Source organism: Callithrix jacchus, chromosome 3, assembly GCF_049354715.1.
Source record: "Callithrix jacchus isolate 240 chromosome 3, calJac240_pri, whole genome shotgun sequence".
Lineage (NCBI taxonomy): Eukaryota > Metazoa > Chordata > Mammalia > Primates > Cebidae > Callithrix > Callithrix jacchus.
Window position 1 is genome coordinate 43403752 of NC_133504.1, and position 26853 is coordinate 43430604.

At 43.7% G+C, this 26853-nt stretch overlaps 1 protein-coding gene and 1 long non-coding RNA gene across 19 annotated transcripts in view; one reads left to right on the forward strand and one right to left on the reverse strand.

The window, feature by feature from the left end:
• The window catches only part of TRIM2 (tripartite motif containing 2), a 200448-nt gene that overhangs the window by 71257 nt on the left and 102338 nt on the right, over positions 1-26853 (reverse strand). For 4 of the 18 annotated variants that reach the window (XM_078366383.1, XM_008992591.5, XM_078366382.1 and 1 more), the window contains exon 1: positions 8048-8280. The exons of 12 other annotated variants lie outside the window; for them this stretch is intronic. The gene's annotated coding sequence lies outside the window, so the exon portion shown is untranslated. Of the gene's footprint in view, positions 1-8047; positions 8281-19837; positions 19945-26853 lie in introns of those variants that run through there. 2 more of the 18 variants (XM_078366386.1, XM_078366380.1) reach the window with 1 other exon arrangement.
• Positions 17768-24892, forward strand: LOC144581728 (uncharacterized). Its single transcript, XR_013532856.1, has 2 exons — positions 17768-18649; positions 23944-24892. It is a non-coding gene; the product is annotated as an uncharacterized LOC144581728 (long non-coding RNA).

Genomic DNA, 26853 nt, shown 5'->3' on the forward strand with positions numbered 1-26853 from the left:
TGTTGGCAGCCTGTCTGTTTTCTTAATCACATCGCTATGACATCAGACTAGGGAAGGAATGGACTTGTCAGTCCTAATCAAAACCAAAGCTGAGGGTTTAAATGACTGGTCCAAGGTCATTCAACAAAATCAGTGAATCAGAAAGGTCAGATTTCAGGTTTTCTGCCTTATCTGATAAATCGATGATGTCACTTTAACATTTCACTCGTGTGAGTGTGTGTGTGTGTGTGTGTGTGTGTGACTTGTAAAAACGATAAGAGTGCTCACTTTGGCAGCCCTAAAATTTGACCAATACAGAAAATATTACCCCTGAGCAAGAATGGCATGCAAATTTGTGAAGTGTTCCATATTTTATTTAAAAAGATGTTAAACTTTTCCATCGCAATCAGTTAAAAATAATTCTATTTTGAATAGCTTTTGAAATTTTTCATAGTACCCTTTAAAATAATCAGAGCCATGCTGAGTATTGAAAAAGCAGAGGCAAAACATCATATTGAATTTTACTCCTTTTTTTTAATCTTAGAATTTTGGATTTTTGGCAAGAAAAAAACATTTGTTTTAATCAAATGATATACACTGACTAAATGAAATCTCTTGAGCCAATATTTTATGCTCAAAACCAAAAATAAAAACATTTCATTCTAATTTTATGATAATTATCATAGTGCGTGAGAGCAAGTGTTTGTATTGTAGTATTGTTAATTTACATGATGAACTAATTAAGTTTGCTCATTAACAATAATTTAAAATCATGACAGTATCACAGATCTGTCACAAGTGACCTGTTGAAGGCATCTGGATTTTTAGAACTCCCAGAATCAACACAAAAGGCGTCCAATCCTCAAAGATCCCCAAATTTGCCAGGATAATGATCCTTCCCTGAATATAACTGGATATCCACACTAGGAAGAAAATTTGACTACTCCTAAAGGGACAATGTGCTCAGAAGAACTGAGGCACAGAATGAGCTAATAAGCACCATGAGAAGTCTGAATCAGTCCAAATATGCCATAAGGAATACACTCAATATACAACAACTTTCAATCAAATTGTTGGGGCACTACCACAGTTTCTGGTCTCCTCGATTAGAAAAGCAACAAATATTTACCTAGATGCTTCTCTGGTCTCCTTTTCCCATCTAGGTTTCTAAATTGTCAGAGACCCTTCTTACCCACCTAACCAGTGGAAATCAGCAGACTATAATGAAAAGGATCAGAAGACAGAACTGCTCTTCTATATGCTGGAGAGTTGCAAAACTCACTTCTGAAGGGATCTGTGTGAAAACATGCCTGGGGCAGACTTTGCCTGTAAAGAAGCCCAAATGCTTTTGGATGTAGGAACTAACATCAGACACAATGACAAAAATGCAATAGAAAGGAATGGTAGAGAAGGCAGAAAGAACCACTTTAAAATAATACAAACGGTCAACATTCACTTGATATTGACCTTTGCCAATAAGAGCTTTCATATGGGAGACTAGCTGAGGTTCCCCGTCCGTGGAAAACAAACAGCAAGACAAGACCCCTTACAAAGGAGCCCACTCCCCTTTGTCCAGCTCCGTGTCACCTGCTCAATCTGACCCTTCTGTTTAAAACTGTATCTTGCCTCCAGTTACCTAGCCCTGCTATCCCCAGTCCTTGCTAGGTTTTTCTCCATAGCACTGGTCACCTTCTGTTATAGACTCCATGTCTGTGTCCCTCCCAAATTAATATATTGAAGCCCTAACCCCTAGTGTGATGGGATTAGAAGGTAAGGCCTTTGGGAGATGATTAGGTCATGAGGGTAGTGCCCTCATGATGGGATTAGTGCCGCTGTAAGAAGAGATAAGAGAGAGACTGCTTTCCCACTCTCTCCGATCTCTGCCATGTGAGCCGTCTGCTGCCTATAAAGCCAGAAGAGGGTCTCACTAGAACTCACCATGCTGGCCCCCTGACCTCAGATTTCCTAACCTCTAGAACTGTGAGACAATACATTCTTTTTGTTTAAGTCACCCAATCTATGATATTTTTGTTATAGCTGCTGGAAGTAAGCCTTCTGACATACTATGCAATTTATATATTTGAGATATAGTCTCCGCCTTCCCCCTAGAATGTAAGGCCCACAAGGGCAGGGATTTGTGTCTGATTATTCACTGTAGTAGTTCCAGCACCTAGAACTATGCCTGGTACACATTATTTTTTTGAATGAATCAAACTACCAAAATATAACATGGAAAGGGACTTATTCACAGCAGCAGCAAAGAGCAGTACTTGTTGAATTCCATGATAAAAGAGCATGGTTGCTACCAGTCATCTGAATGTTTGCACTTGACCTCGGACGTTATCTGCTTCCCCATTTGATAATCTTTTTTTTTTGGACAGGGTCTCTCCCTGTTACTCAGGCTGCAGTGCAGTGACATGATTACGGTTCACTGCAACCTCCACCTCGAGGCTCAAGTGAGAGTCCCACCTCAGCCTCCCAAGTAGCTGGGACCACAAGTGGGCACCACCATGCCCAGCTAATTTTTGTATTTTTATAGAGATGGGGTCCCATTATGTTGCCCAACTGGTCTCGGACTCCTGGGTTCAAGTGATCCGCTTGCTTAAGGCTTCCAAAGTAGTAGGATTATAGTTGTGAACCACCATGCCCAGCCTCCCATGTGATAGTCTAGTGTTCAGCTACATAGGCCATCATCTAGAAGGTAAACATTAGTGACATATTTTAACATGTTCATAAATGCAGGAAGGAAACAACTACTGAGTACATGAAAGTGCCTTCACAAAAATTGTGACAGTGAGAAAAATCTGGCATAGAAAAATTATGACAGTGAAAGAAATCTGACATAGCTGACTCCATCTTGCTTCTAACCTCCATGTTGTCCTTGTTTCTTTCTGGATATAGGCCAAACTAACTTTGGGAGGGATTTAGTTTATAGTTTAACTTTAAAACCGGAATGATAACAGCCCCTTCCTGAAAAAGCTACACCTTGCTCAGGATCAAAATCAACTTTATAAAACTAAAAAATTAGCCACAAGGTTAGAATTACAGTTCAGACAGGAGCCACATAGCCACAGGTCACAAGATTCCTGGCCTCCCCAATTGCTCCTATAGACAACATCACTATTGCATTGTGCAGGGTCTGGATTTTATTGAATAAATAAATAAAATTAAAAATTAAAAACATCATTATTGTAAAACCTAAGATTAGTGTTCAAGATATTTTTCACAACATGTATTCTAACACCAACTGCCTCCATGAATTTTGTAACTCCATCCAGAAAGTGAAAACAGCCAGCAGACAGCTTCAACCTCCTATGAATTCCTCCCTGACCCAAGCAATCAACACTCCCCATTCCCTAGCCCCTGTCCACCAAACTACCCTTGAAAAACCCTAGACTTGGAATTTGTGGGGAATCTGATTTGAGTAATAAAGTCCAGTCTTCCGCTTAGCTGACTCTGCATTTATTAAACTCTTTCTCTATTGCAATACAGTTGTCTTGGTAAATTGGCTATCTGTGTACTGGGCAACAAGAACCATTCATTGGGCAATTACAGACACATATGCATGGAAACAAAAAGTCTAAGAAGGTTGGCACACACATTCCTTATTAATGGGGGCTTGCCAACCAAACAGAGCTTGTTGTGGAAAAAGCAATTCAATAATCACATAACCAAATCCTTGGACATAAAAAAATTCAGCCCCAGCATTTCTTCCCTCACATCATCGCTGGTGTTTTTCCTGGCTCACTGTCTCAAATCTCCTATAATTTGGTGGAAATTAACCACCAAATGCAAAAGAACTTGATAGGAGAAGCTGAAATGAGAAAAAAATGCCTATGTCCACAATTCTAAGATTGAGACCACATTTCCCATCCCAAATTATAGCCTTTAGACCAGAAAACTATCCGAACTGTTTACTGCTGGCAGTATGGTGAGGAAGAGCAGGAAGAAAGGATGGCAGAGAAAAGCCAAAGTTAAACCACTCTTCTTGAGAAGGGGAGGGAGCTGGCAAAATCTTGTCTGTCTGCTCTAGGGAATGTGGTGGGGAAACAGAGGCCAAGACTACTGAAAAATAAAATTTTAACATGTGATTTGTGGGTAAGAGGTTGCTTATTTGATTATACATCATCTTAAAAGTACTCAATTCTATTCCTACAGTCGAATTTTATGGTATTCCTGGACCATTGCTTCTCTTTGGTGCCATTTTAGTTGTATTTATTTATTAAGATGCCTTCCCCCTCCCCTCCCCCCACAAGACAGCGTCTCCTTCTGTCTCCCAGGCTGGAGTACAGTGGTGTGATCTCGGCTTACCATAACCTCCACCTCCCAGGTTCAAATGATTCTCCTCCCTCAGCATCTGGTGTAGATGGGATTACAGGTGTGCTCCACCACACCCAGCTAATTTTTGTATTTTTAGTAGAGACAGGGTTTCACCATGTTGGCCAAGCTGGTCTTGAACTCCTGGGCTCAAGCAATCCACCGGCCTTGGCCTCTTGCAGTGCTGGGATTACAGAAGTGAACCACCGTGCCAGGCCCCACCCATTTTTTATTGCTATCATGAGGATATGCAAACATCAGCTCTTCAAGCAATTACAAATCTTCTGGTACATTTATAGAAAGGAAATCCTGAACCATTCGGATTATCTATAAATCACAATATGCTACCCCGTACTTGCCAGAACATGTGGCATAAATTAAAACATGATGAAAAAGGTATTTTTAATTTTTAAAATTATGAGCCTATTATCGTTTGCCTGCAATTGAATTGCATTGTTACTGAGGTCTCAATTAAAAGAAAGGAGGACAATCTTCAGTGAAATTAAAACAGGGTGACCCATTTCCAGTTAAATCAAGCCTCTATCCCAGATGGGCCATTTTGTAAATTAGAAGGCTAGATGCATTATCTTTCCAGATGATGATGATGATGATGATGATGGTGGTGGTGTGTGTGTGTGTGCGCGCGCGCACGTGCGCCGTCTTTGGGGGGAAGACATTCAGAAGCCATCTGCTCTAACTTTTGTCTTCAGGCAGGGTGTGTCCAAGCTCTCCAAGGTTCTGATTCTCCTTATTTTCAGAGTCAGATGTATGACAGCTTTCTCAGATGAACTGGTTTTTACTAAATGGAAGCTGGTTGTTAAAATGAGCACCCAACTTGTCTTTATGATATGGATGCTTACTTCCCCTACCTCTTTCTTTAGTATATAAAGAAGGTCATTGCCTCACCTTTGGCAGCCAATTGTTAAGATCAGACTGTGTCTGTGTGGTGGAATGTTAAGTGGTTAGGCTAATAGACATTCATCTCACAGCACTCTGGGACAGTCAAGATGCTCGGGATCTCCTCTCCCCGCATCCATCACTTTGCCAGGTCTCCTCCCTTGCTTTGCTTGGGGGCTACACAAAGAAGTGAAGTATTCTGGGACCACAAAAAAGGCAGAGGTCAGCAAGCGGGCTAAGCACTGGCTAAATTCTGGAGGTTGGAAGAAACTAGCAAGAAGGGAGAAGAGAAAATTATTTCTCAACAGAACTGAGAGACACAGCTCTATATAACAGGAACCTCCTTTTTGCTCCTGATATATGGGAAGCATATTATTTAATTCTGTTGTTGATTAGAATAAGTACTTAAATTAATAAGCATTTAAAAACATTAATAAAAAGCACTTAATGGGAAAATGGAGGCTGTCGAGAATGTGAAGATGAAAGAGGTAAAGTAGAAGGGAATAGAAAGATTTGCATACTAAAAGCAGAAATCTGTTTCCTGCGATGATGCTATTTGAATACTTGGCTCATTATTTTCTCACTTTCTGATCCAATCTAAAGCTCCGAATTCTATGAGGAAATCTAATCCGTTGAATTTAGACAACCTGCACAATAAAAATCATCAGAAAACCCTAATAGCCAACCCTATAATGGAGCAAATTCTACTCTGAACTAAAGCCTTCATGTAAGTAATAAAGGGACACAGATGGCATCAGAGATTAAATAAAAAGGCTATCACAGATATGTGCAAGTTTTAATTTTGCCATAGTAACAAGTAATTCAAGTCACGTTTTGAAGAAAAAACGACAAAAGTAAATAATTTGGCAGCAAATTTTTTAAAATTTGGAAGTATTTCTCTTCTATATATTTTAATAATACATAAAATATTTGGGTATAGTCTTAGTTTTATAAAAGAAATAATTAAAAAAGGCACAAGGGAGTCTTTAAAACTGCTACATATTTGGGATTTTTCCCTACTTAATAAAGAGAGATGAAAGAAACCCCTAAATATGAAGAAATTAATGCTTATGGATATCCAGATTAAGAACATTTTCATTTCTTAGTAAGACAAAGAATGTTTTAACTTTATTCCAAGTTAACAAAATCCATTTTCAATCCAATTTCAAGCAACAAAATCCATTAAACTTTTGTTATAATAAAAAAATTAAGTGATTGCAGGACTATAGTATTAACTATGGCAAAAAAATGCATATAGATTTTAAGACTAAACATGTGTGGGTTATATATGCTGCATTCATCTATTCTGAAACAACACTTTCTATCAGAGAACATCTTTACATTCAGCTGTGCTTTAACCTTTCCAGTGCAAATCAATTGTGTCTTCCTAGGAGAAAACTGGACCAAAACACTTAAAGGTTTAGGAAGGGTTACTACTCATGTCTCCCCATCTGAAGGTTGCTTTCTCATACCACAGCATACATGAAACTTCTCATTGTGTGCTGCTTGGGAGGGGCGTGAATTATTTAACATTACAGTGGGTTAGGAACAGTGGGTCTCAAGCATCTGCCTGAAATAATGAAAGACACCAGAAAACAGATTCACACTTGGCAGAACTGAATCCTAACACTTAAGAAATCATTTGAAGAATTCTGCATGAACAAATGGCTCTCCTTACATAGATACTGGAGTTTTAAAACCTTCTTTTAAAACAAATGTTCATAGGGAATAAAGCTGCTGTAACACGATCTAAGCCAAAGAAACAATCCTTTAAACACCTCATTCTGAAAGCGATTACATTGAAACTATCTTTTCTTTAAGACAAAAATACCATTTTATCTTTTGGTTCAAAAATCCATTTATTAACATTCAGTTTTTAATTTAAAATAAACAGTCTTGCTACTTGTTCTCCTATCTCCTGAAAAGAAGGAATAATGACAGGGTGGGGCATACTTGTAGAAAAAGCTCTGACACAAAAATAATCCCTTACTGTTTCAGGAAGCAAACCTAAGGACCAACCCAAGAATTTTTTTTTTTTTTCCTGTGTAGTGCTATCATTGAGCTCCACCCAGAGATTTGACTGTACTTCAAAGGCAGGAAAAAAAAAAAAACTATCAGAAAAACAACAACAACAACAACAACAAATCATCTCAAACATGTTTGTTCGCTGGTTCTCAATGGCATTCAGAATTCAGAGGGTCGAGTCATGCATTATGAATGAATGGGTTTCCAATGGTAACTGCCAGCCATGGAACTCAACCCCAGGGTTCTTTAACAGAGGGCAGAGTGGGGGGAGGGTCGCATCGCACGTTCTCCTCCACCCTGGGGTAGCAAGGAAGGAATCCTGCAAATTAAATATTTTATCTCCATGTTTGTGCCCAACACAGAGATGCAGGGGGCAAAATTCTTCTATTTAAAATAAGCCAAGATACACATTAAAATAAAGACTGGAAAAAGTACAAATCTAGTCAGATCACATTAGAACTTGATAAGAAAATCTTGCATGACTTTCTCCCCATACTTATTAATTTGATGCCTTTGTTTAAGCAAAGAATGGGTCTCTATTTTACAGCTATAGAGGATGCAGCATCGCCATGAGAGAGGAAGAGAGGAAAAAGTCAGAACCGAGAGAGAGCAGGAGAAATCAGCTATCCACCTGGCACAATGCTAAGCAGTCTGAACATTTAGGACCTACCCATTTCTGAAGACAAACAGACTAATCAATGAGGCAAAGAATTAAATCCTCCCAAGTCTGTCGCTGCATCTACGCGGCAATCCAAAAGAACAACGCACGTTTCTGCTAACACCTCAAGTTGGGAAGCACCATGCAAAGAGACCGGTTAAAATTCCCTACCATGCAGTGCAGCCATCATCAGAAGCCCAGCATATCTTCTGCTCTAAGTAGTGATGTGCCAGTTCATGCACAGAACAGAGGAAGAGAAAAATGGAGGAAATGAGAGAAGGCTGGAAAGTCGGCAGGAATATTTCTGGGTCATTAACAAGTGGAAGACCCCCTTCGGTATTCACACCAATCGGTCTTGATCTTACAGGACATCTTTTTCTCCTCACTGAGCGTCTGTGGAAAAGACTGCAGCAAACCAGGCAAGGGATTATGGGATAGGGATGCAGCAGCGAGCTGCAATGAGATTCGTGGGTGGCTTGCTTTCCCTCTGAGTCAGCAGTCAGCTGTTTCCATGCTCTCGTGCTGGGCCGCTGAGCTCCATCACCAGAAAGTGACTGCAGGATTAACCTGGGGAGAGGCAACCAGTGCAGTCTCCGCGCATCGCAGCCGGGGCAGATAGCAGGAGTGCTACAAATCAGACGGAGGGAGGGCCGGGACGCAAACGGAGAACGCAGTGAGAATAGATTCTAGGAAGAAACTAGGTGTATGGTAGGTACCTCAATATGAAAAGTTCACATTTAAAGAAATGCTTTGCGTGAGTATGAGTGCACACAATTGCTCGTTAGATGACTGATTTCCTCAGATGTTTGAAGTAGCTTGAAACGTATAATTTTTTAATGCCAAAAAAAAAAAAAAGGTCCAGTTCCACAAGCCCCTACTACTTTTTTTCCTCTCTAGGTATTTACCTAGGGTAGGGTCTAACTATAAAATACGGTTCCACAAAGTCAAATCAACGACATTTCTCTGCTTTTTGCTTTCTAACTATTCAGAGAAAAATCATATGGTACATTTTTTGATTCGGGGATAACCAGACCCTGTTCTTTTCCGGATCATGAAATTTTCAGTTAAAAGTTGAGAAACGACAAATAACATAACTTAATTTCCTGCCAAGTCATTAAACTTAGTTTTAAAAGGTGTTAATAGCGTAAAAATGGTCAGCAAGTAGCTATATGATAGTGATTAGGCCTCCATATTACAAATAATAATTTAGAATAAAAAATCTTACGTATCAGAGTAGCATTCATAACCATTACTTTTTCTGCATCCATAAAGGCAGGGAACAGTAGTACTGCATTCTATTCCTTGGTTAGTTACTAGTTTCAAAGGGATCGATAATGTTTATTTTTAAAAACTGGGTACCTGCATATTTGATTACATTAATATTTATCACATTCTTTCCAGGCAGTCTGGCATTACAATGAGCCCTTGAAGGGGCCTCAGCTCTGCAGAGCAGGGATGATTACCTTTGGTGGTAGAAGGAGAAGGATCATAGAGAATGCTTCGAAATTGACAGACCCCAGAAATGCACACACATGCCAATTTTGGCGTGCCATTTTAGGTAATTCACAGTTCTCAAAATCCCAGTTCACCCTACTTTAGAGATTTTGTGGGTTTTCTCGTTTTTGTTTTTGTTTTTTTGAGACAGTCTCACACTGCCACCCGGGGTGGCGCGATTTCGGCTCAGTGCAACCTCCACCTCCTAGGTTCAAGTGATTCTCCTGACTCAGCCTCCTGAGTAGCTGAGATTACAGGTGCCCGCCACCGCGCCCAGCTAATTTTTTGTATTTTTAGTAGAGATGGGGTTTCACCATGTTGGCCACGCTAGGTCTCAAACTCCTGACCTCATGATTCACCCGCCTCGACCTCCCAAAGTGCTGAGATTACAGGCGTAAGCAACCACATCCAGCTGGTTTTTTTTTTTTTTTAAAGCTTCATTGAATTATAATTCACATATCATACAATTCACCCATTTAAATTATGTAATTTAACGACTTTTAGTATATTCACAGATGTGGGCAACTATTACCATAGCCAATTTTGGAACATTTTCATCCCCTCAACCGAACACCCAACTGGTACCCTTTAGCTATCACTCTCTTCCCGCTGGCATCATGTATCCACAGTCCTAAGCAATCACTAATCTACATTCTGATGCTATAGGTTTCCCTATTCTGGACTAGAATCATATAATATGTGGTCCTGTGTGTCTGGCTTTTTTCACTTGGCAGAATGTTTTACGAGTTCATCCATGTGGTAGCATGTATTAGTATTTTGTTCCTTTGCCATTGGATGGATTTAGCACATTTTGTGCACCTGTTAGTCAGTCAATGGATACTGGTTATTTCCATTTTTTGGCCATTAAGAACAATGCTGTTATAAACATTTGTGTACAAGGTGGGTTTTTTTTTTTTTCTGAGACGGAGTTTTGCTCTTGTTACCCAGGCTGGAGTGCAATGCCACGATCTCGGCTCACGGCAACCTCCACCTCCTGGGTTTTACCTGCCTCAGCCTTCTGAGTAGCTGGGATTACAGGCACGCGCCACCATGCCCAGCTAATTTTTTGTATTTTTAGTAGAGATGGGGTTTCACCATGTTGACCAGGATGGTCTCGATCTCTTGACCTTGTGATCCACCCACCTTGGCCTCCCAAAGTGCTGGGATTACAGGCTTGAGCCACCGCGCCCGGCCTTGTGTACAAGGTTTTGTGTGGACATACGTTCTGCTTTAGAAGTTTACACTTTAATTAGGACCCACTCCTAAAACTAGAGGCAGGCTACCCCCACTCAGTTTTACAAGTCTTCTTCGTTCTAAGACAGGCCATCGGACAGGTATCTGACTTACTGTGACCAGCAGTCCTTTCTTCTTCTCATTCTGCTACTAAGCCTATCCCAAAGCCGAATTCATCAAATGCTGACCCCTCCCCAGCACACCTTTCTCCTGATCTCTCTCAGTCATTCTCTTCCTCCAGTCAACCCAGATTCTTGAGACCTATAACTGGATCAGGTCTCTGTTCCCGGAAGGTAGAGAAGTGGGAGAGATCGGTCTTGTTGCTGGGCTTCTAGCCAGAGGATGTTAACTTACTCTTTCAGTCATTCATTCCAGTAAACACTTGTTGGGTGTCGTGTGTTCCAAGCACTTGAGTAGGCATTGAGGATACAGAGAAGAATTTAATATTTCTTAGCCTTCAGGGAGGTCACAATCTAGTAGTGTGGGAGGATTAGTACACAGGCAATTGCAATGCAGAGTGGTAAATGCTTGACAGCAAGAGGAAGTGAATGCTCTGGGTGCCCATAGAGCGGTTATGTGGGGGCAGGGAGGAGTGCGGAGCATTTCAGGCACTGAATGCAGCACAGTCAAAGGCATGAGATGGCTCATGGGACCTGAGAGTAATACCTAAGCATGGCTGAAGCCTGGAGTAAAGGTAGAACAAACGCAGGTGATATCTGTTTCTGATCTTTTACATGGAAATAGCATAACATAGGATAGTTGGGTTTCAAATACCCTCACCATCATGGCTTAACTACTGTATAGGTTAAATGGATTTTGGGGGCTCAGCTGTGATTTGACCCACATAATATTGTTTATTATAGGAAAATACAGCCTCACTTCTATCATCTGTCTTGGCAAATGAACCCAACTGTTTATAAGCTGGGGCTTGGGTTACCATGGCGGGCCCTACAGAAGTGGCAATGATCATCTCCTTGGCCCTTTCTGAAAAAGATAGGTAGATGGTGGTAGTGGCTGCTGGTTATGTTTCTGAATTGGAGTTTCCCGTATTGCAGCCTAAAGTGGTCAGATTGGGGGGTCTCAAGGGCAGAGAAGAGGCCAAGATTCTCGAGATTACAGCCACTGCACACCTTATTGACTGTGGAGCTGTCTTGGCTCTCCCCACTGTTTCCCTCCAGCTGAATGGACATTCGAGTTAAATTGTCATCAACCAGTCTGACTATGACTTGTGCACTGGGGAAGTATACAGACAGTACCTATGCGTAAGAAGAGGACGTATGCTACTAAACTGGAATTGGCAGGAGCATGAGAGATAGTGATCCAGTATTTACTGACCCTGTATGATGTGCCAAGCTCAATCCAATGCACTTTATATACAGTCTGCCTATCTCTGCCCAAGAAAATTTATCCCAGAAAGTAAACACCTTAGGATGCATACAAGGTAATTTATAATCCAGCATCTGCTTCCTGATTCTTCTCCACCTTCTGTCCTCCCTAGTCACACTACAATTCATAAGACATTCTGTTACCAGAAAGGGTCCCTATCCAGACCCCAAGAGAGGGTTCTTGGATCTCGCACAAGAAGGAATTCAGGGTGAGTCCACAGTGCAAAGTAAAAGCAAGTTTATTAAGAAAGTAAAGGAATAAGCTACTCCATAGACAGAGCAGCCTTTCCGGCTGCTGGCCACCCATTTTCATGGTTATTTCTTGATGACTGCTCAACAAGGGGTGGATTATTCATGTCTCCTTTTTTTTCGACCATATAGGGTAACTTCCTGACATTGCCGTGGCATTTGTAAACTGCCACGGGGCTGACGGAGTGTAGCAGTGAGGAGGACCAGAGGTCACTCTCGCAGCCATCTTGGTTTTGGTGGGTTTGGGTCGGCTCCTTTACTACAACCTGTTTTATCAGCAAGGTCTTTATGACCTGGATGTTGTGCCCACCCCCATCTCATCCTATGACGTAGAATGCCATAACCATCTGGGAATGCAGTCCAGTAGGTTTCAGCCTCATTTTACTTGACTCCTATTCAAGATGGAGTTGCTCTGGTTCAAACACCTCTGAAAATTCCACCATGTATTTTTTTTAGCAGTGGCTCTCAGCCAAGGAATGGTACCACCTCCTCCCATGGGGTAGTACGCTATGCATTTGGAAATGTGAAGGGGCACTGTGGCTGTCATACTGAGTGCATGTGGGGTGGGTAACTACTAACATTTAGTGCCTGGGTGTAGGGATGCCAAACCTGCTCCAATGCATGGGAGAGTGCCTTAAAAATACATCTGTCCCCACAACACTAATGTCAGTGGCATCCCCTTTGAGAAACACTAATCTCTAGGCTCACCCACCACTTGTTCTGCCAGGAACACTTTCATCCTCTCCTGCCTCCTGCCCTTGGTTAACTTCTTTGACTCTTTAGAACTCGGCAAAGCTGGCTGAGCACAGTGTCTTAAGCTTGTAGTCCCAGCACTTTGAGACGGGCAGATCACAAGGAGTTCAAGACCAGCTTGGCCAACATAGTGAAACCTGTCTCTAATAAAAATACAAAAAATTAGCCGGCGTGGTGGCAGGTACCTATAATCCCAGCTGCCCCGGAGGTTAGGCAGGAAAATCGCTTGAACCTGGGAGGTGGAGGTTGCAGTGATCAGAGATCACGCCACTGCAATCCACCCTGGACCGCAACACGAGGCTCCATCTCAAAAAAACCAACCAAACCAAACAAAACAAGCAAACAAACAAACCCTCAGGAAAGCCACCACCCACTCACTTTAGGAAGGATTCTCTGACCCCCCAGACACTCCCACCCACAGTCTGGATTAAGTACCACTCCTGTGTACTCCATAGCATTCTTGCTGAAAACTATTGAAGATTCCATCCTTTTTTTTTTGAGACGGAGTTTCACTCTTGTTGCCCAGGCTGGAGTGCAATGGTACCATCTCAGCTCACAGCAACCTCTGCCTTCTGGGTTCAAATGATTCTCCTGCCTCAGCCTCCTGAGTAGCTTGGATTACAGGCGCCTGCCACCACACCGGCTAATTTTTTGTATTTTTAGTAGAGACAAGGTTTCACCACGTTGGCCAGGCTGGTCGAAATCTACTGACCTCAGGTGATCCACCCGCCTCGGCCTTCCAAAGTGCTGGGATTACAGGCATGAGCCACCATGCCCAGCCGAAGGTTCCATCTTTTACCTTTAACTCTCCAACCCTTAGTGCAGTGCCTCTCACATACTAGGTGCCCAATAAGTAGATATGGAACGATGACAGTCCTACGAATGAACAAATGACATAACATGGCACAAAGGTGAAAATTCATCTCAGAATTTAAAAATTAACTGGATCAAAGACCATTATGGACAGGCAATTCTTCATATCTGGTAGTTTATTATTTAGAAAGTACCTTCAGCGGGGCGTGGTGGATCATGCCTGTAATCCCAGCACTTTGGGAGGCCAAGGCCAGTGGATCACCTGAGGTCAGGAGTTCAAGACCAGCCTGGCAAACATGATGAAACCTGGAACCTACTGAAAATATAAAAATTAGCTGGGCGTGTTGGTAGGCGCCTGTAATCGCAGCTACGTAGGAGGCTGAGGCAGTAGAATCACTTGAACCCGGAAAGTCGAGTTTGCAGTGAGCCGAGATCGTGCCATTGCACTCTAGCCTGGGCAACAAGAGCAAAACTCCATCTCGAAGGAAAAAAAAAAGAAAGTACCTTCATAGGCCGGACGCGGTAGCTCACACCTGAAATCCAAGCACTTTGGGAGGCTAAGCCAGGTGGATCACGAGGCCAGGAGTTCAAGATCAGCCTGATGAAGATGGTGAAATCCCATCTCTACTAAAACTACAAAAATTAGCTGGGCACAGTGGCAGGTGCCTGTAATCCCAGTTACTCAGGAGGCTGAGGCAGGAGAATCGCTTGAACTCAGGCAGCAGAGGTTGCAGTGAGCTGAGACTGTGCCATTGCACTCCAGCCTGGGTGAAAAAGTGAGATTCCATCTCAAAAAAAAAAGAAGACAATACATTCATAGATTTTCTTTTTGATCCTCAAAGCTAACCCAGAAACAGGTAGAGCAGGCATTATTATTTTAGCAGAAATAGAGATTTAGAAAGGTAAAGTGAGCAGCCCAGGATGGAGCAGCCACAATTTAATAGAGGTGAACTACAGTCCAGATCTTTTGGCTGGCACCATTCCTCTTTCAGTGTGTCACCTGCCCCAGATGTGCAAGAAGAGGAATGGTAATCAGGCAACTTCAGAGTAGAACAAAACCTGCTGAGCAGAGAGGCGATGTGTTTCAGTGTGAGATAAATATAACCAACTAGAAGAGGCAACCTGAAATCAGGAGCTTATCAACTCTGCCTAATGCAATCATCATTTCATTTTCCGTGTGTCTGATTTCGACAAGCTTTATTGGGGTTGGAGGAGGCAGATGGGGAGAGATTAGTCAACAAAGCTACAGTTAGATAGAAGGAGTAAGTTCTGGTGTTCTACTGTACAGTAGAGTGACTACGGTTAACAATATTGTATTGTGGATTTCATTTTTTAATTTGTATTTTTGAGACAGGGTGTCACTCTGTCGCCCAGGCTGGAGTGCAGTAGCATGACTGCTGCTCACTGCAGCCTCGACCTCCTGGGCTCAAGTGATCCTCCCAACTTAGTCTCCCCAGTAGCTGGGACTACAGGCATACAACACCATGCCCAGCTAAGTTTTTGTATTTTTTTGTAGAGACAGGGTTTTCCCATGCTGCCTAGGCTCGACTAGAATTCCTGGGCTCAAGTGATATGCCCATCTCAGCTTCCCAAAGTGTTGGGATTATAGGCATGAGCCACTGCACCCAGCCTGCATATTTCAAAATGGCTAGAAGAGAGAATTTTGAATGTTCTCATTACAAAGAAATAATAAAGCTATGAGGTGATGCACCTGCTAAGTATCCTGATTTAATTATTACATAATGTGCAGCCATATTGAAAGATCACATTGTACCTCATTAACATGTCAAGTAGAAAAAATTTTAAAGATATAAAGAAAACAAACAAACAAATATAAAAACTTTATGAAAATGATTGCCCAATGGTTTTATGCAAGAAGATGGTAAGAAATAATTATTTCCAGCCTTCAGTTCAGGTATGAGCAACTGAAGAGGAAGTACTGTTATGGTGGATTTCACAGGTCAGCAGTCCATGTGTGGTCCTCAAAGCCGAGCTCCTTCTGGACAGTCCGGACGCTCTGTAGTCAGTTTGACTGAGTGGTTTGGTTTGGAGCCCAAAAGGCTGAGCCCCTCCCTCTCTACTAACAGTAGCCTTGGTGTTAGGGGTTGGGATTATTCATTAGAGGCTGTGGGGGAGGTTTTAGGACGAACAGGAAGTAATGGTGAATGAAGCAGAAAGGACTTTCTCTTAAGCATCCTTAAAAGAGATAAGGTGCAAGATAACCTATTGGGGTTATGCAGATAGACGAATTGGGAACCAGCCCATCCAGTTCCAACCCAAGAATTCACACCAGAACTGGCCTGGCCTTGGGATGACTCTTTAATGATAACACAATATTGCACAAATGATTGTGTGCCAGGTGGTATACAAGGCACCAGTGACACAAAAATAAATGACATGAATAGAACCTCTCAAAATCACTCCTGGAGACTGAGTTATCTGTCTCTAACTCACAGTCATGTTGACTGGGTCTTAAGAATCAGGATAGCCCTTTGCAGCCAGGCTGTGTCTGCAATAAGAGACACAGGTCAAGCACCCCTGACTCCCTGCCCAGTGTGTTTCCCACAGGGAGCTGCCCCAAACTGAAGACATATCCAGATGAGATCTGCTCAGTACAGAGCAGAGCAAGACCATCACTTTCCTTGCTCCAGGCTCTATCCTTCTATTAATTGCCTCCGAGGTACTTGTACCTTTCTTGGCACTTTTCTCATATTGACTCATATTGAACATAGATTCACAGCTATCCAATGAGGAATTTTGGGTGTTCTGGTATCATTTATTCTTATAAAACTCAGGATGCTTTTTTCTTTTCTAGATATTCACAAACATCCGATTGATAATCCTTCTCTAGCATTACTCTTTATAGGGAGTTCTGTAGTTTTGTAGAAAAGACTGAAGCAGGCCTGGTGTGGTGGCTCACACCTATAATCCAAGCACTTCTGGAGGCTGAGGCAGGCAGATCACTTGAGGTCAGGCGCTTGAGACCATCCTGGACAACATGGCAAAACCCCATGTCTACTAAAAATACAAAAATTAGCCAGACATGGTGGCGCGTGCCTGTAGTCCCAGCTGCTCAGGAGGCTGAGGCAGGGGAATCACTTAAACCCAGGAGGCCGAGGTTGTAGTGAGCTGAAATCAGGCCACTGCACTCCAGCCTGAGTGACAGAGTGAGGCCCTGTCTTAAAAATAAAAAAAGACTGAAGCAAAACACAAGCTCTGCCATGCACTGATTATTAAATACCCGAGTAATAACGTGCCTACCCCTTCATTATTCTTTGTTCTGCTCTAACTACAACAAAAAGTAAAAGCAAGCAAACACAAGGCTCTTTTGTTTCGCCATTGTTTGGCCTGGAGAATTCAAAGTTGGACTCTATCTATTCTGAGTACACCCGGAATGTAATCTCCCAGTGCTAACTATGGGTTCCTGATTGCTTCTGGTCTACACCGATGTCGGTATCAAGGGTTGTTTTTCTCTTAAGCAGAGCTCCATGATGACACTTTTCATTTTAACAATTAAAGGCGGTGCCAAGTTCATGCTTGCCTCACCAATTTACCTTGTTTAATTAATGCAATGGTTTTTGACTACAGGGCTGGGATTTATGAGTCGGGGAGTCTCCGTGGGCGACTGAGCCGGTGGAGGCGGAGCAGAGCCCCCAGGGCCCGGGCGGGAGCAGGGTGGTGGCCAGGGCGCGCTGCTAATAATGCCTGCCTCTTCCACATATTCCTCCCTCTGGGTCCCAGACAGTGGGTTACTTTTAGACCAACATGTAGTTTACAGAGAACCTCACAAATGTTCCTCTCTGCCGACCAAATCACCCGACCTCTAGGATTCCATCCTACGGTCATAACCACAGACCTGGGAAAATCTCACAGTCCCGGCCTCCCAGGCCAGGCAGCGCCCAGGGCGCTTTCACTGCGCACGCTCCGCCGGGCGCCCGGGCTCCATGGCAACAGGCCCCGCCCTGAGGCGGGAGCGGAGCTGCGCTCGGGCAGAAGAAAAGGAGGCGGGTCCCCTCCACCGAGATGGCGATTGCGCGCCGGGATTCTGAACCTCTCTCTTCTTCCCCACCCTCTCTAGGTTTCCTTTTCTAACTTTTGTCTCACCTGGAAACAGAACCATTCTGTAAAAGAACTCATTCAAGTGGTGGCGATGCGGGGTGGTGGAGGGAGTCAGGTCTGCGGTGACGGCATCAAAACTGTGAACCCCGCGGATCTCCCTGGCCTGGCCCTCCAGCAACTGGGGTGCTCCAGACTGTGGCCCTTTCCCACGTCCGGGGTCGACAGCTCTCTGCCTGCCAACCCTGGCGGTTTCCAGCATCTGAGCCTATGCGCCCATAGTGGGGTGGGGCTTTGTCCAAGTATCATGCCTGGGTGTCCATGCTTTAAAACCTGGAGGTGACACTGAGCTAATCTGACGACAGGGGAATCTGCCACCATCCTCAGAAGGCTGCCCCTCCAACAAGTTACCAGAAGATTATTTTCCTAAGCAGCCTGCCTGGCACGACAACTCAGGGTCACTTTCATCCACTATTAGAATCCTGCGATGAAAGTCTGCATGCAACTGCGATTAAAGCACGGGCTCTGGAGACACATCTGGATTTGCTCTATCTGCAGGTTGCTCCTTGCCTCTCTGTTATCTCGTTTGTAAAATGCTGCCTCCTGATACCATTGTGATGATTAAAATGGTCCAGTGTGTCAGTGTCAGCCCCATGCCTAACACACAGTAAGTCTCAGGTTGCTATCATCAGAAGAATGATATGGTGCGGTGGAGGAGAAGAGGATGGGCTCTAGAGCCAAGGATGGGTTTGGATCCTGGTTCTGCCACTTACAAGTTGTATAACCCTGAGTAAGTAATTTAACCTCTATGCCTCAATTATCTCAAGTATATGGGGGATGACAAGGGTACCTACTACATCGATTTGTTAGGAGAAGGAAATGTTTGTTTAGTCTATGCAAAGAACCTGATCTAGGCCAGGCATGGTGGCTCATGCTTGTAATCTCAGCACTTTGGCAAGCTGAGGCAGTTGGATCACCTGAGGCCAGGAGTTCAAGACCAGCCTGGCCAACATGGTGAAATCCTGTCTCTAAAATACAAAAATTAGCTGGGTGTGGTGGTGGGCGCCTGTAATCCCAGCTACTCGGGGAGCTAAAGCATGAGAATTGCTTCAAGCCAGGAGGCAGATGCACCAGTGAACAGAGATTGCGTCACCGCATTTCAGCCTGGGTGACAGAACGAGACTCCTTTAAAAAACAACAACAAAAACACTGATCCAGTGTCTGATGCATCATAATCAGTCAGAACATAAATTATTACTGTCATTATTATGGCCACTAGTAGATTTATGAGTTCCTTTAAAAATGACTGATAATTCACTTTTTTACTCCTGGAGCTGGGCTCATTTGAGGATTCAGTAAGCATTTGTGGGGTATTTTTAGATATATGAATAGCTTACTAATACACTACACCTCATCATCTTTTCATAGGCCAAATAAAATACATCAATACATGAGAGTGGACAGATCATGTAAAATCAGAAGAGATATGCCAATACACTTTTTTTTTTGAGAGAGAGAGTCTCACTCTGTTTCCCAGGCTGGACTGCAGTAGTGTGATCTCAGTTAACTGCAACTTCAGCCACCTGGGTTCAAGCAGTTCTCCTGCTTCAGCCTCCTGAGTAGCTGGGATTACAAGCATGTCCACTATGCCCAGCTAATTTTCTTTGTGTTTTTAGTAAAAATGAGGTTTCACCATGTTGTCTAGGCTGGACTCAAACTCCTGACTTCGAATGATCTGCCTGTCAACCTCCCAAAGTGCTGGGATTATAGGCGTGAGCCACCCCACGGCACCTATACATTTTTATCACACCAGGCTGGACACAGCCTCCCTCCACCTCCTCACCCACCTAGCACTGGTATCTCCCTGCTGGTTTTGACACAGCTGAGAGGCTGCAGTGCTACTTTGTTACTCTTGCTGAGGTCTCACACTAACTCTAATCCCAGGCCAGTCCCAGGAAGGAAGAGTCTTCATGCCTACCTGCCACTGGTTCCCATGTGAAAGAAACCTGGACTTTTGTGCTGGTCAGCGGCCTGTAGAAATGAGTCCTCATTGGCCAGCATCTCTTCCTTAGAGCCAGCAGCCTTCTTAAAAAGATCAGGAGAGAAATGATTCCTTTTGGTCCCCTTCAAGTGTCAGTTTTGCCCTTTGACGTAGTCATCGTCTCCGGACATGAGTGGGAGGCGTCACTTCCACGTCCTCCTCCAAATGAATGCGCTCTAAACAAATATTGACTCAGCTTTCAAGGGTTGGCATTGCATATGGACCAGTGCCAGGAAGCCACAAGGCCATCAGAGGCAGAGGGGAGGAGCAAGAGCAGAATAATAGAAGCCAAGCAGCAGCAGAAGAAATGTGTGCACAGTCAGGTGAGGCCTGACCTGAGGGTGCTGTGCCTGGACCTGTGAGCCCTGGGTCAGGGTGAGCCCAGTGCCAAGGCAGAGCCATCCATGACCTCAGGGCCAATGCTGGGCACCCTGACTCTTCCTTGATAATATCTCTCATCCTCCATTTTTCATCTCCCTTTCTCCTGCCCTCTTTCCTACTCCACATCCACTTTATTCAACAGGCTTTTAACTTAGCTTCTACTATATGCTGGGCGCTGTATTAGGAGCCACAGATAGTCACTATCCTAAGGAACGTACGAATTCTCATAAGAGAGGCAGATACTAAATCTCAAATAATAAGTTAAACTAAATTAAATTACTTGAAATAAAAGTTAATTAAGCCTCAGACAAGTAACAATTTTTATCTGTGGCCTCTACTTCAGACCCACCAAAGAAATGCATGGGTGTTGGTGTTCTGTGGTGGACAAGAATCCAGGCTCTGGAATCGGACACACGTGGGTACAAATCTCAGCTCTGATACTGCCCAGCTGTGTGATTTTGGCCAAATTACACCACCTCTCTGACTCTCCTTTTCTTCATCTGTAAAATGGTAGTAAAAAGAGATGCACTTCATAGGATTGTTATGAGGATTAAACAAAATAATGCCCAAAAGATGTGTAGCACATTGCCTGGCACATAGGAAGGCTCAAAGATGTCAACTATTGTTGCTGTTTTGTCATACAAGCAAAGGAGTCGGCAAACCTTTTCCGTAAAGGGCCAGTGTAGCAGACACTTTTCGGACTTGTGAGTCAATACAGTATCTGTTGCAACTGCTCAATTTTATTGTAGTATGAGAGCAGCAATTAACAGTAGGTAAAGGGGCTGGGTGAGGTGGCTCACAGCTGTAATCCCAGCACTTTGAGAGGCCGAGGCAGGCAGACTGCTTGAACTCAGAAGTTTGAGATCAGCCTGGGCATCATGGGAAAACCCTGTCTCTACAAAAAATACAAAGAAACTAGCCGGGCATGGTGGTGCACACCTGTAGTCCCAACTCCTTAGGAGGCTGAGGTGGGAGGATCGCTTGAACCTGGGAGGAGAGGTTGCAGGGAGCTATGATTGTGCCACTGCAACGCCATCCTGAGCAACAAAGCCAGACCCTATCTCAAAATAAATAAATAAACAGGCAAACAAATAACAGTTGGTAAAGGAATGCTTATAACTGTTACAATGAAATTATATTTATAAACACTGAAATTTGAAATTCTTTTCTTATGTCACAGAGTATTATTTTTCTGTTGTTTTTTTCCCAATTTATTTAAACATGTAAAAACCATTGTTAGCTCCTTGGCTCACACGCCACAATTTGCCCACCCCTGCTCAAGCCTAACAAAATGATTAACACACCTTTTGTAGATTTTGTTTCAGAGGAAAATCCAGTTGGTGGGTCCATAATTCAGTGTCTGGACATTAAGACACAATCTGATCTGACTGACAATATTATAAACCAACCCAAAGATGGCAAAAGCCTCCTAAATGAAAAACAATACCTACAGTTTACTTGTGTATACGCCAAGATAAGTAAACAGAACTTACCATTGGCTTGTGCACAAGATAAGAAATGGAAAAGACAATCAGTTCCTTAGACATAGGATCACCCTGTGTTTTGCAAATGGAGGCAGGCTGCTCCTGACAGGTGCAAGAGTTGACTGCGTGTGTGTACTTTGCTTCTCGGTGCTATGCACAGAGTAGTGCAGCAAGAAACATTTCAGAGGGTCACAAGCCCCCTAGATTTTACCAACAGAGGATGGGAGAAAAAAGAACGTGCTGAATGAAGAAAGCTGGGGAAAATGAGGGAAGGCAGGAGGAACCTGGCAGAAACAGGCCAAGCCCCACCAACGTGGAAATCAGATTACAAATGATTTAACTGTAAAACAGGTATCCCAAGTCATGCCATATAATTCCTAATTCCATTCTTTCCTTTCCTTCTCCCTTCCCTCTTAAGTATCTGTGGATAGAAATAGGACATTATGCTTTACTTTTTCCTGCAATGTAGGAAGATATTTGTTCTCTAGTTCATATGAAATTCTTTGCAGGCCAGACATTCTTTCTCTAATAATATTAAAATACGTACCTGTTCCAAAGACACTGCAATTAATAAACTTGGTTCCTTTGACCCAAAGGAAATGCAAAGCTGTCTTATAAATCCATTCCAAGAATCAAATTTGTTCTTGTACATCTTCAAAAAACTATGTGTTGCTGGGTGCAGTGGTACACGCCTGTAATCTCAGCTACTTTGGAGACTGAGGCAGGAGGATTGCTGGAGCCCAGAAGTTCAAGATCAACTTGGGCAACATAGTGAGACCTCATCTCTAATTAAAAAAAGAAGGGGACAGCATGGTAGCTCACATCTGTAATCCCAACACTGGGAGGCTGAGGCAGGAGGATTGCTTGAGGCCAGGATTTCTAGACTAGCCCAGGCAACAGAGGGAGACCCCATTTCTACAAAAAAATGTTTTTTTAAATTAGCAAGGGAGTGGTGGCGAACGCCTGTGGTCCCAGCTACTTAGGAGGCTGAGGCAGGAGGGTCACTTGAGGCTGGGAGGTTGAGGCTGCAGTGAGCAGTGATTGTGCTACTGCTTTCTCTCCAGTATGGACAATAGAGTGAGACCCTGTCTCAAGGAAAAAAAAAAAAACAAGAAGAAGAAGGAGGAGGGGAGGAAGTAGAGGAAAAGGAGGAAGGAGAAGAAACCACATACTATCCATGCCCAGCCATTTTTACTAAAGAATATGCTTATCTAGCCTGATTAACATGTCGAAGCATCCTCAAGGTCAGATGTCATAATAACACCCTCTGACTTAGTAAGGACTCTCCTCTGGGAATAATATGGCCCAGGTACAAATGTCTCCATATTTAATAGTTTGAGTAATAGATAACCAGCTGGCTGCCTACCAAATTGCCACTTGTTTTTTTTGTTTTATTTATTTATTTTTTTGAGATGGAGCTTTGCTCTTGTTGCCCAGGCTGGAGTGCAATGGTGAGATCTCGGCTTACCACAACCTCCAATCCACCTCTTGGATTCAAATGATTCTTCTGCCTCAGCCTACTGAGTAGCTGGAATTACAGGCATGCACCACCATGCCCGGCTTTTTTTTTTTTTTTTTTTTTTGTATTTTTAGTAGAGATGGGGTTTCTCCATGTAGGTCAGGCTGGTCTTGAACCCCCGACCTTAGGTGATCCGCCTGCCTTAGCCTCCCAAAGTGCTGGGATTACAGGCGTGAACCACCATGCCCGGCAGCCACTTGTTTTTTACTACTATCTGTTGAAGAAAGCAAGCAAGTCAATTACCTTAGACTTCTTTAGAAAGGAAAAAGTGAGGATCTGGGATCTAGCAAGGATGTAACCAACTGCATCCAGTGATCCCTTTCCCTACCCATGAAGAAGCACAAGCCCACAGTCAAGGAATCTGGCACTGCCTTTCATCTTTGCCCTATCACATGGCGCAGCACTGGTACTCTCTCAAGGAGTAAAAGTCACGTGTCATATGGATCTTTAGTTTTAAACCCAACAACCTGAATGAAGGGCATAAACTCCCTCACTTTCTCTAATACTTTCCAATCACATGGCGGGGGGGGGGGGCGGGGGCGGGGGGGGCGGGGGCGGGGGGGCTTCAGTTCAGGTTGGTGGTGCTGATAGGAAGCTTGGGGGCTCCACCCTAGTCCCCAGGCCTAGCTCCTAATCCACTTCCCTCCTTGCCTTGGCAGGGCCTCTCCACCAGTAATGAAGCAGGAAGGCACAAGACTCTCATCCTTTCACAGAATCAGAGGTGTATTTGAAGTTGGAATGGACCTCAGAGGTGACAAAGTCCTATGGTTTTAAAACCACGAAATCCTTTGTGTAGAAAACGGCCCAGGCCTGGGGCCCCTGCCAACACGCTCACTTCTCACTCGTGCTGCCTCTGCCCCTGCCCATTTCTTCAGGACACCTGGTGCTCGGTGGACATATCCAGTCTGATCACCATTGTATAGACAAAGAACCAGGGAGCTAGGGAGGTGATTTTATCCCAGCCCCCACCATGCCTTACAGCCAGCAAGTGGCAAAGCCATTCATGGATCTCAGGCCTGACTGCGAGTGCCTGCTGCTCTCCATCTGCCCCACCGTCCTCCCTTTACAGGCAGACCTGGGGATCTGGAGGTCTGTGCAGGCTGCCTGAGTTTCATTACAATTTCAGTAGTTCTGTCGAGCCTGTTCTGCAACAAACACAACTGGAAATACAATAAGGAAAGGTCTTGCTAAGTGACACTAGAAAATGAGGCTGAGGAATAGCAAGTGGCTCTCATGCCACAGCTGGTTGGCTTGAAGAGTTCATGATTAAGAGTTTATAAATATGCAAACACCACAGTCGAACAGCAGGAGTTCCCAAGACAGCAGAGAAACAGGAACCTACCACAAAGGATTATGGTACTAAAAGGTTAAAAATCCGCCCATCTACGTGGCAAAGGGCAGGGAATAAATAAACCACAACATCCTGTTAGAGGGGGATTCACAGAGAAGACAGACTCCTGGGAACAGAAAAGGAAAGCAAAAGATACCAGACAAAATAGACCAAGGCTAAGTACCAAGTTTGTGTAGAAGCCCCATATCCTCAGAATAACCTTGACAATAAAAATCCAACACTAAAAATAAACATGTAAGAGCAGAGTTACATCATTAGCAGTTGTACAGTCTTTTAATTCAGTCAAATTGGTGAGCAGGGTGAAGTAATAAAAGCACCTGGATTTACTCAAAGGACCCACGTGGTTGGCATCAGATGGCCAGCGGGTTCCGGCACTCGGCCTGACCCTTGTTCCATAATGTGCCTCGGTAGAATTCCCACTCTATTTTTAAAAAGCTATTATAACACATGTTTGTTTGCCCCCAGAAATGGGAAAACCCAATCTTCATTTAAACTTACACTCTAAAAGTTATTCATTACAGAAACAGGTTTCATTTAGATTTTGCTGTTTACTCTAATGGCTAGTGCTCTCCTAGCAGCATCCTGGGACCTTTATCCAGCATACATGTGGCCTCTGGCTGTTTTGCTCTCCTGCATTCTCTCTTTACAGTTTCTGGCTTTTCAAGAATCCGTGCACCCATTTTCCTCAGGTACAAATTCTTAGATCATAAGTTCAGAAAAGGAGGCCACATTCCTTTAGTTCATAGCTAAATGAATGAATCTTCGTGAGCAATGAGGCACTCTTTTTTTTTTTTTTTAGGCTGGAGTGCAATAACACAATCTTAGCTCACCACAACCTCTGTCTCCTGGGTTCAAGCAATTGTCCTGCCTTAGCCACCTGAGTAGCTGGGATTACAGACATGCGCCACCACGCCTGGCTAATTTTTGTATTTTTAGTAGAGACGGGATTTTAACATGTTGGTCAGGTGGATCTTGAACTCCCGGCCTTATGTGATCCATCCACCTCAGCCTCCCAAAGTGCTGGGATTACAGGCGAAAGCCACCAAGCCTGGCCTTGAGCAATGAGGCACTCTTAGGCAAGGTTCTGGCTCCTCCTAGCCCGGATGTTGCTCCTGCTCCCTGGGTTCTCTGCTCCTGTGTTCTCTGCTCAAATGCTCAAATACTGTCTCTCAGGCCTTCCTGACCTCTTAAGTGGGTGTGCCCCTTCGTTATGTATCACTCTGCCCCATTTGAATCATTCATGGCAGTTATCACAGTTTGTAAGGGAATATTTGGTTAGTTAGGGGTGTCTCACCGACCAACATGTGATCTCTATGGGGTAGGGGCAGGACCATCCCCCAACGATGGTGCAGCACAAATGCAGTCTTAGCACATGGCTTCCAACAGTGTGAGATGAGGAAGGACTGAGTGTCCAGCCAGTCTGGACGTTAGCCAGAGCTATGTGACCAATGCTGCTCTGGAGAACACAACCTCCTACACCAGGTACTCATGTGAAACACCTCAGAACTACTTGTTATGATTGGACATCAGCTGAAGATCCCTTTGAGCTCTTGTAGAAGGGGTCTGTTAGGAAAATGGTATAAGGAAGTTCATCAGGACAGTGTAACCTACTTCAGAGTGACACATACTCTATGAGAAAGGTTTTAATACAACTCACTGAAAAGATTCTCCTCCAGAATCTTTTGATACATTTACATGGTTATATGGTTATTTGATACATGCAAATACTGGAAGTAATAAAATTAAAATAGCTGTTTAGATATTCTGCAGTTCGCTCTTCCTTTTTCATGTATTCTGAATTAATGAGCTTTTTTTTTTTTTTTTTTTTTGAGACAGACTTTTGCTCTGTAACCCAGGCTGGAGTGCAATGGTGCGATCTCAGTTCATTGCAACCTCCGCCTCCCAGGTCCTCGTTCAAGCAACTCTCCTGCCTCAGCCTCCAGAGTAGCTGGGATTATACGCACACACCACCATGCCCAGCTACATTTTATTTTCAATAGAGACGAGGTTTCACCATATTGGCCAGGCTGGTCTTGAACTACTGACCTCATGATCCACCCACCTCAGCCTCCCAAAGTGCTGGGATTACAGGGGTGAGCCACCCATGCCCAGCTGGACTTTATGAGCGCTTACAATCTGGAGAACCTTAGAAGCATAGGTAGTAACTTCCTACTGATAATAGAAGCAATGTAGGAAAGGACACCATTTACTCCTAAAC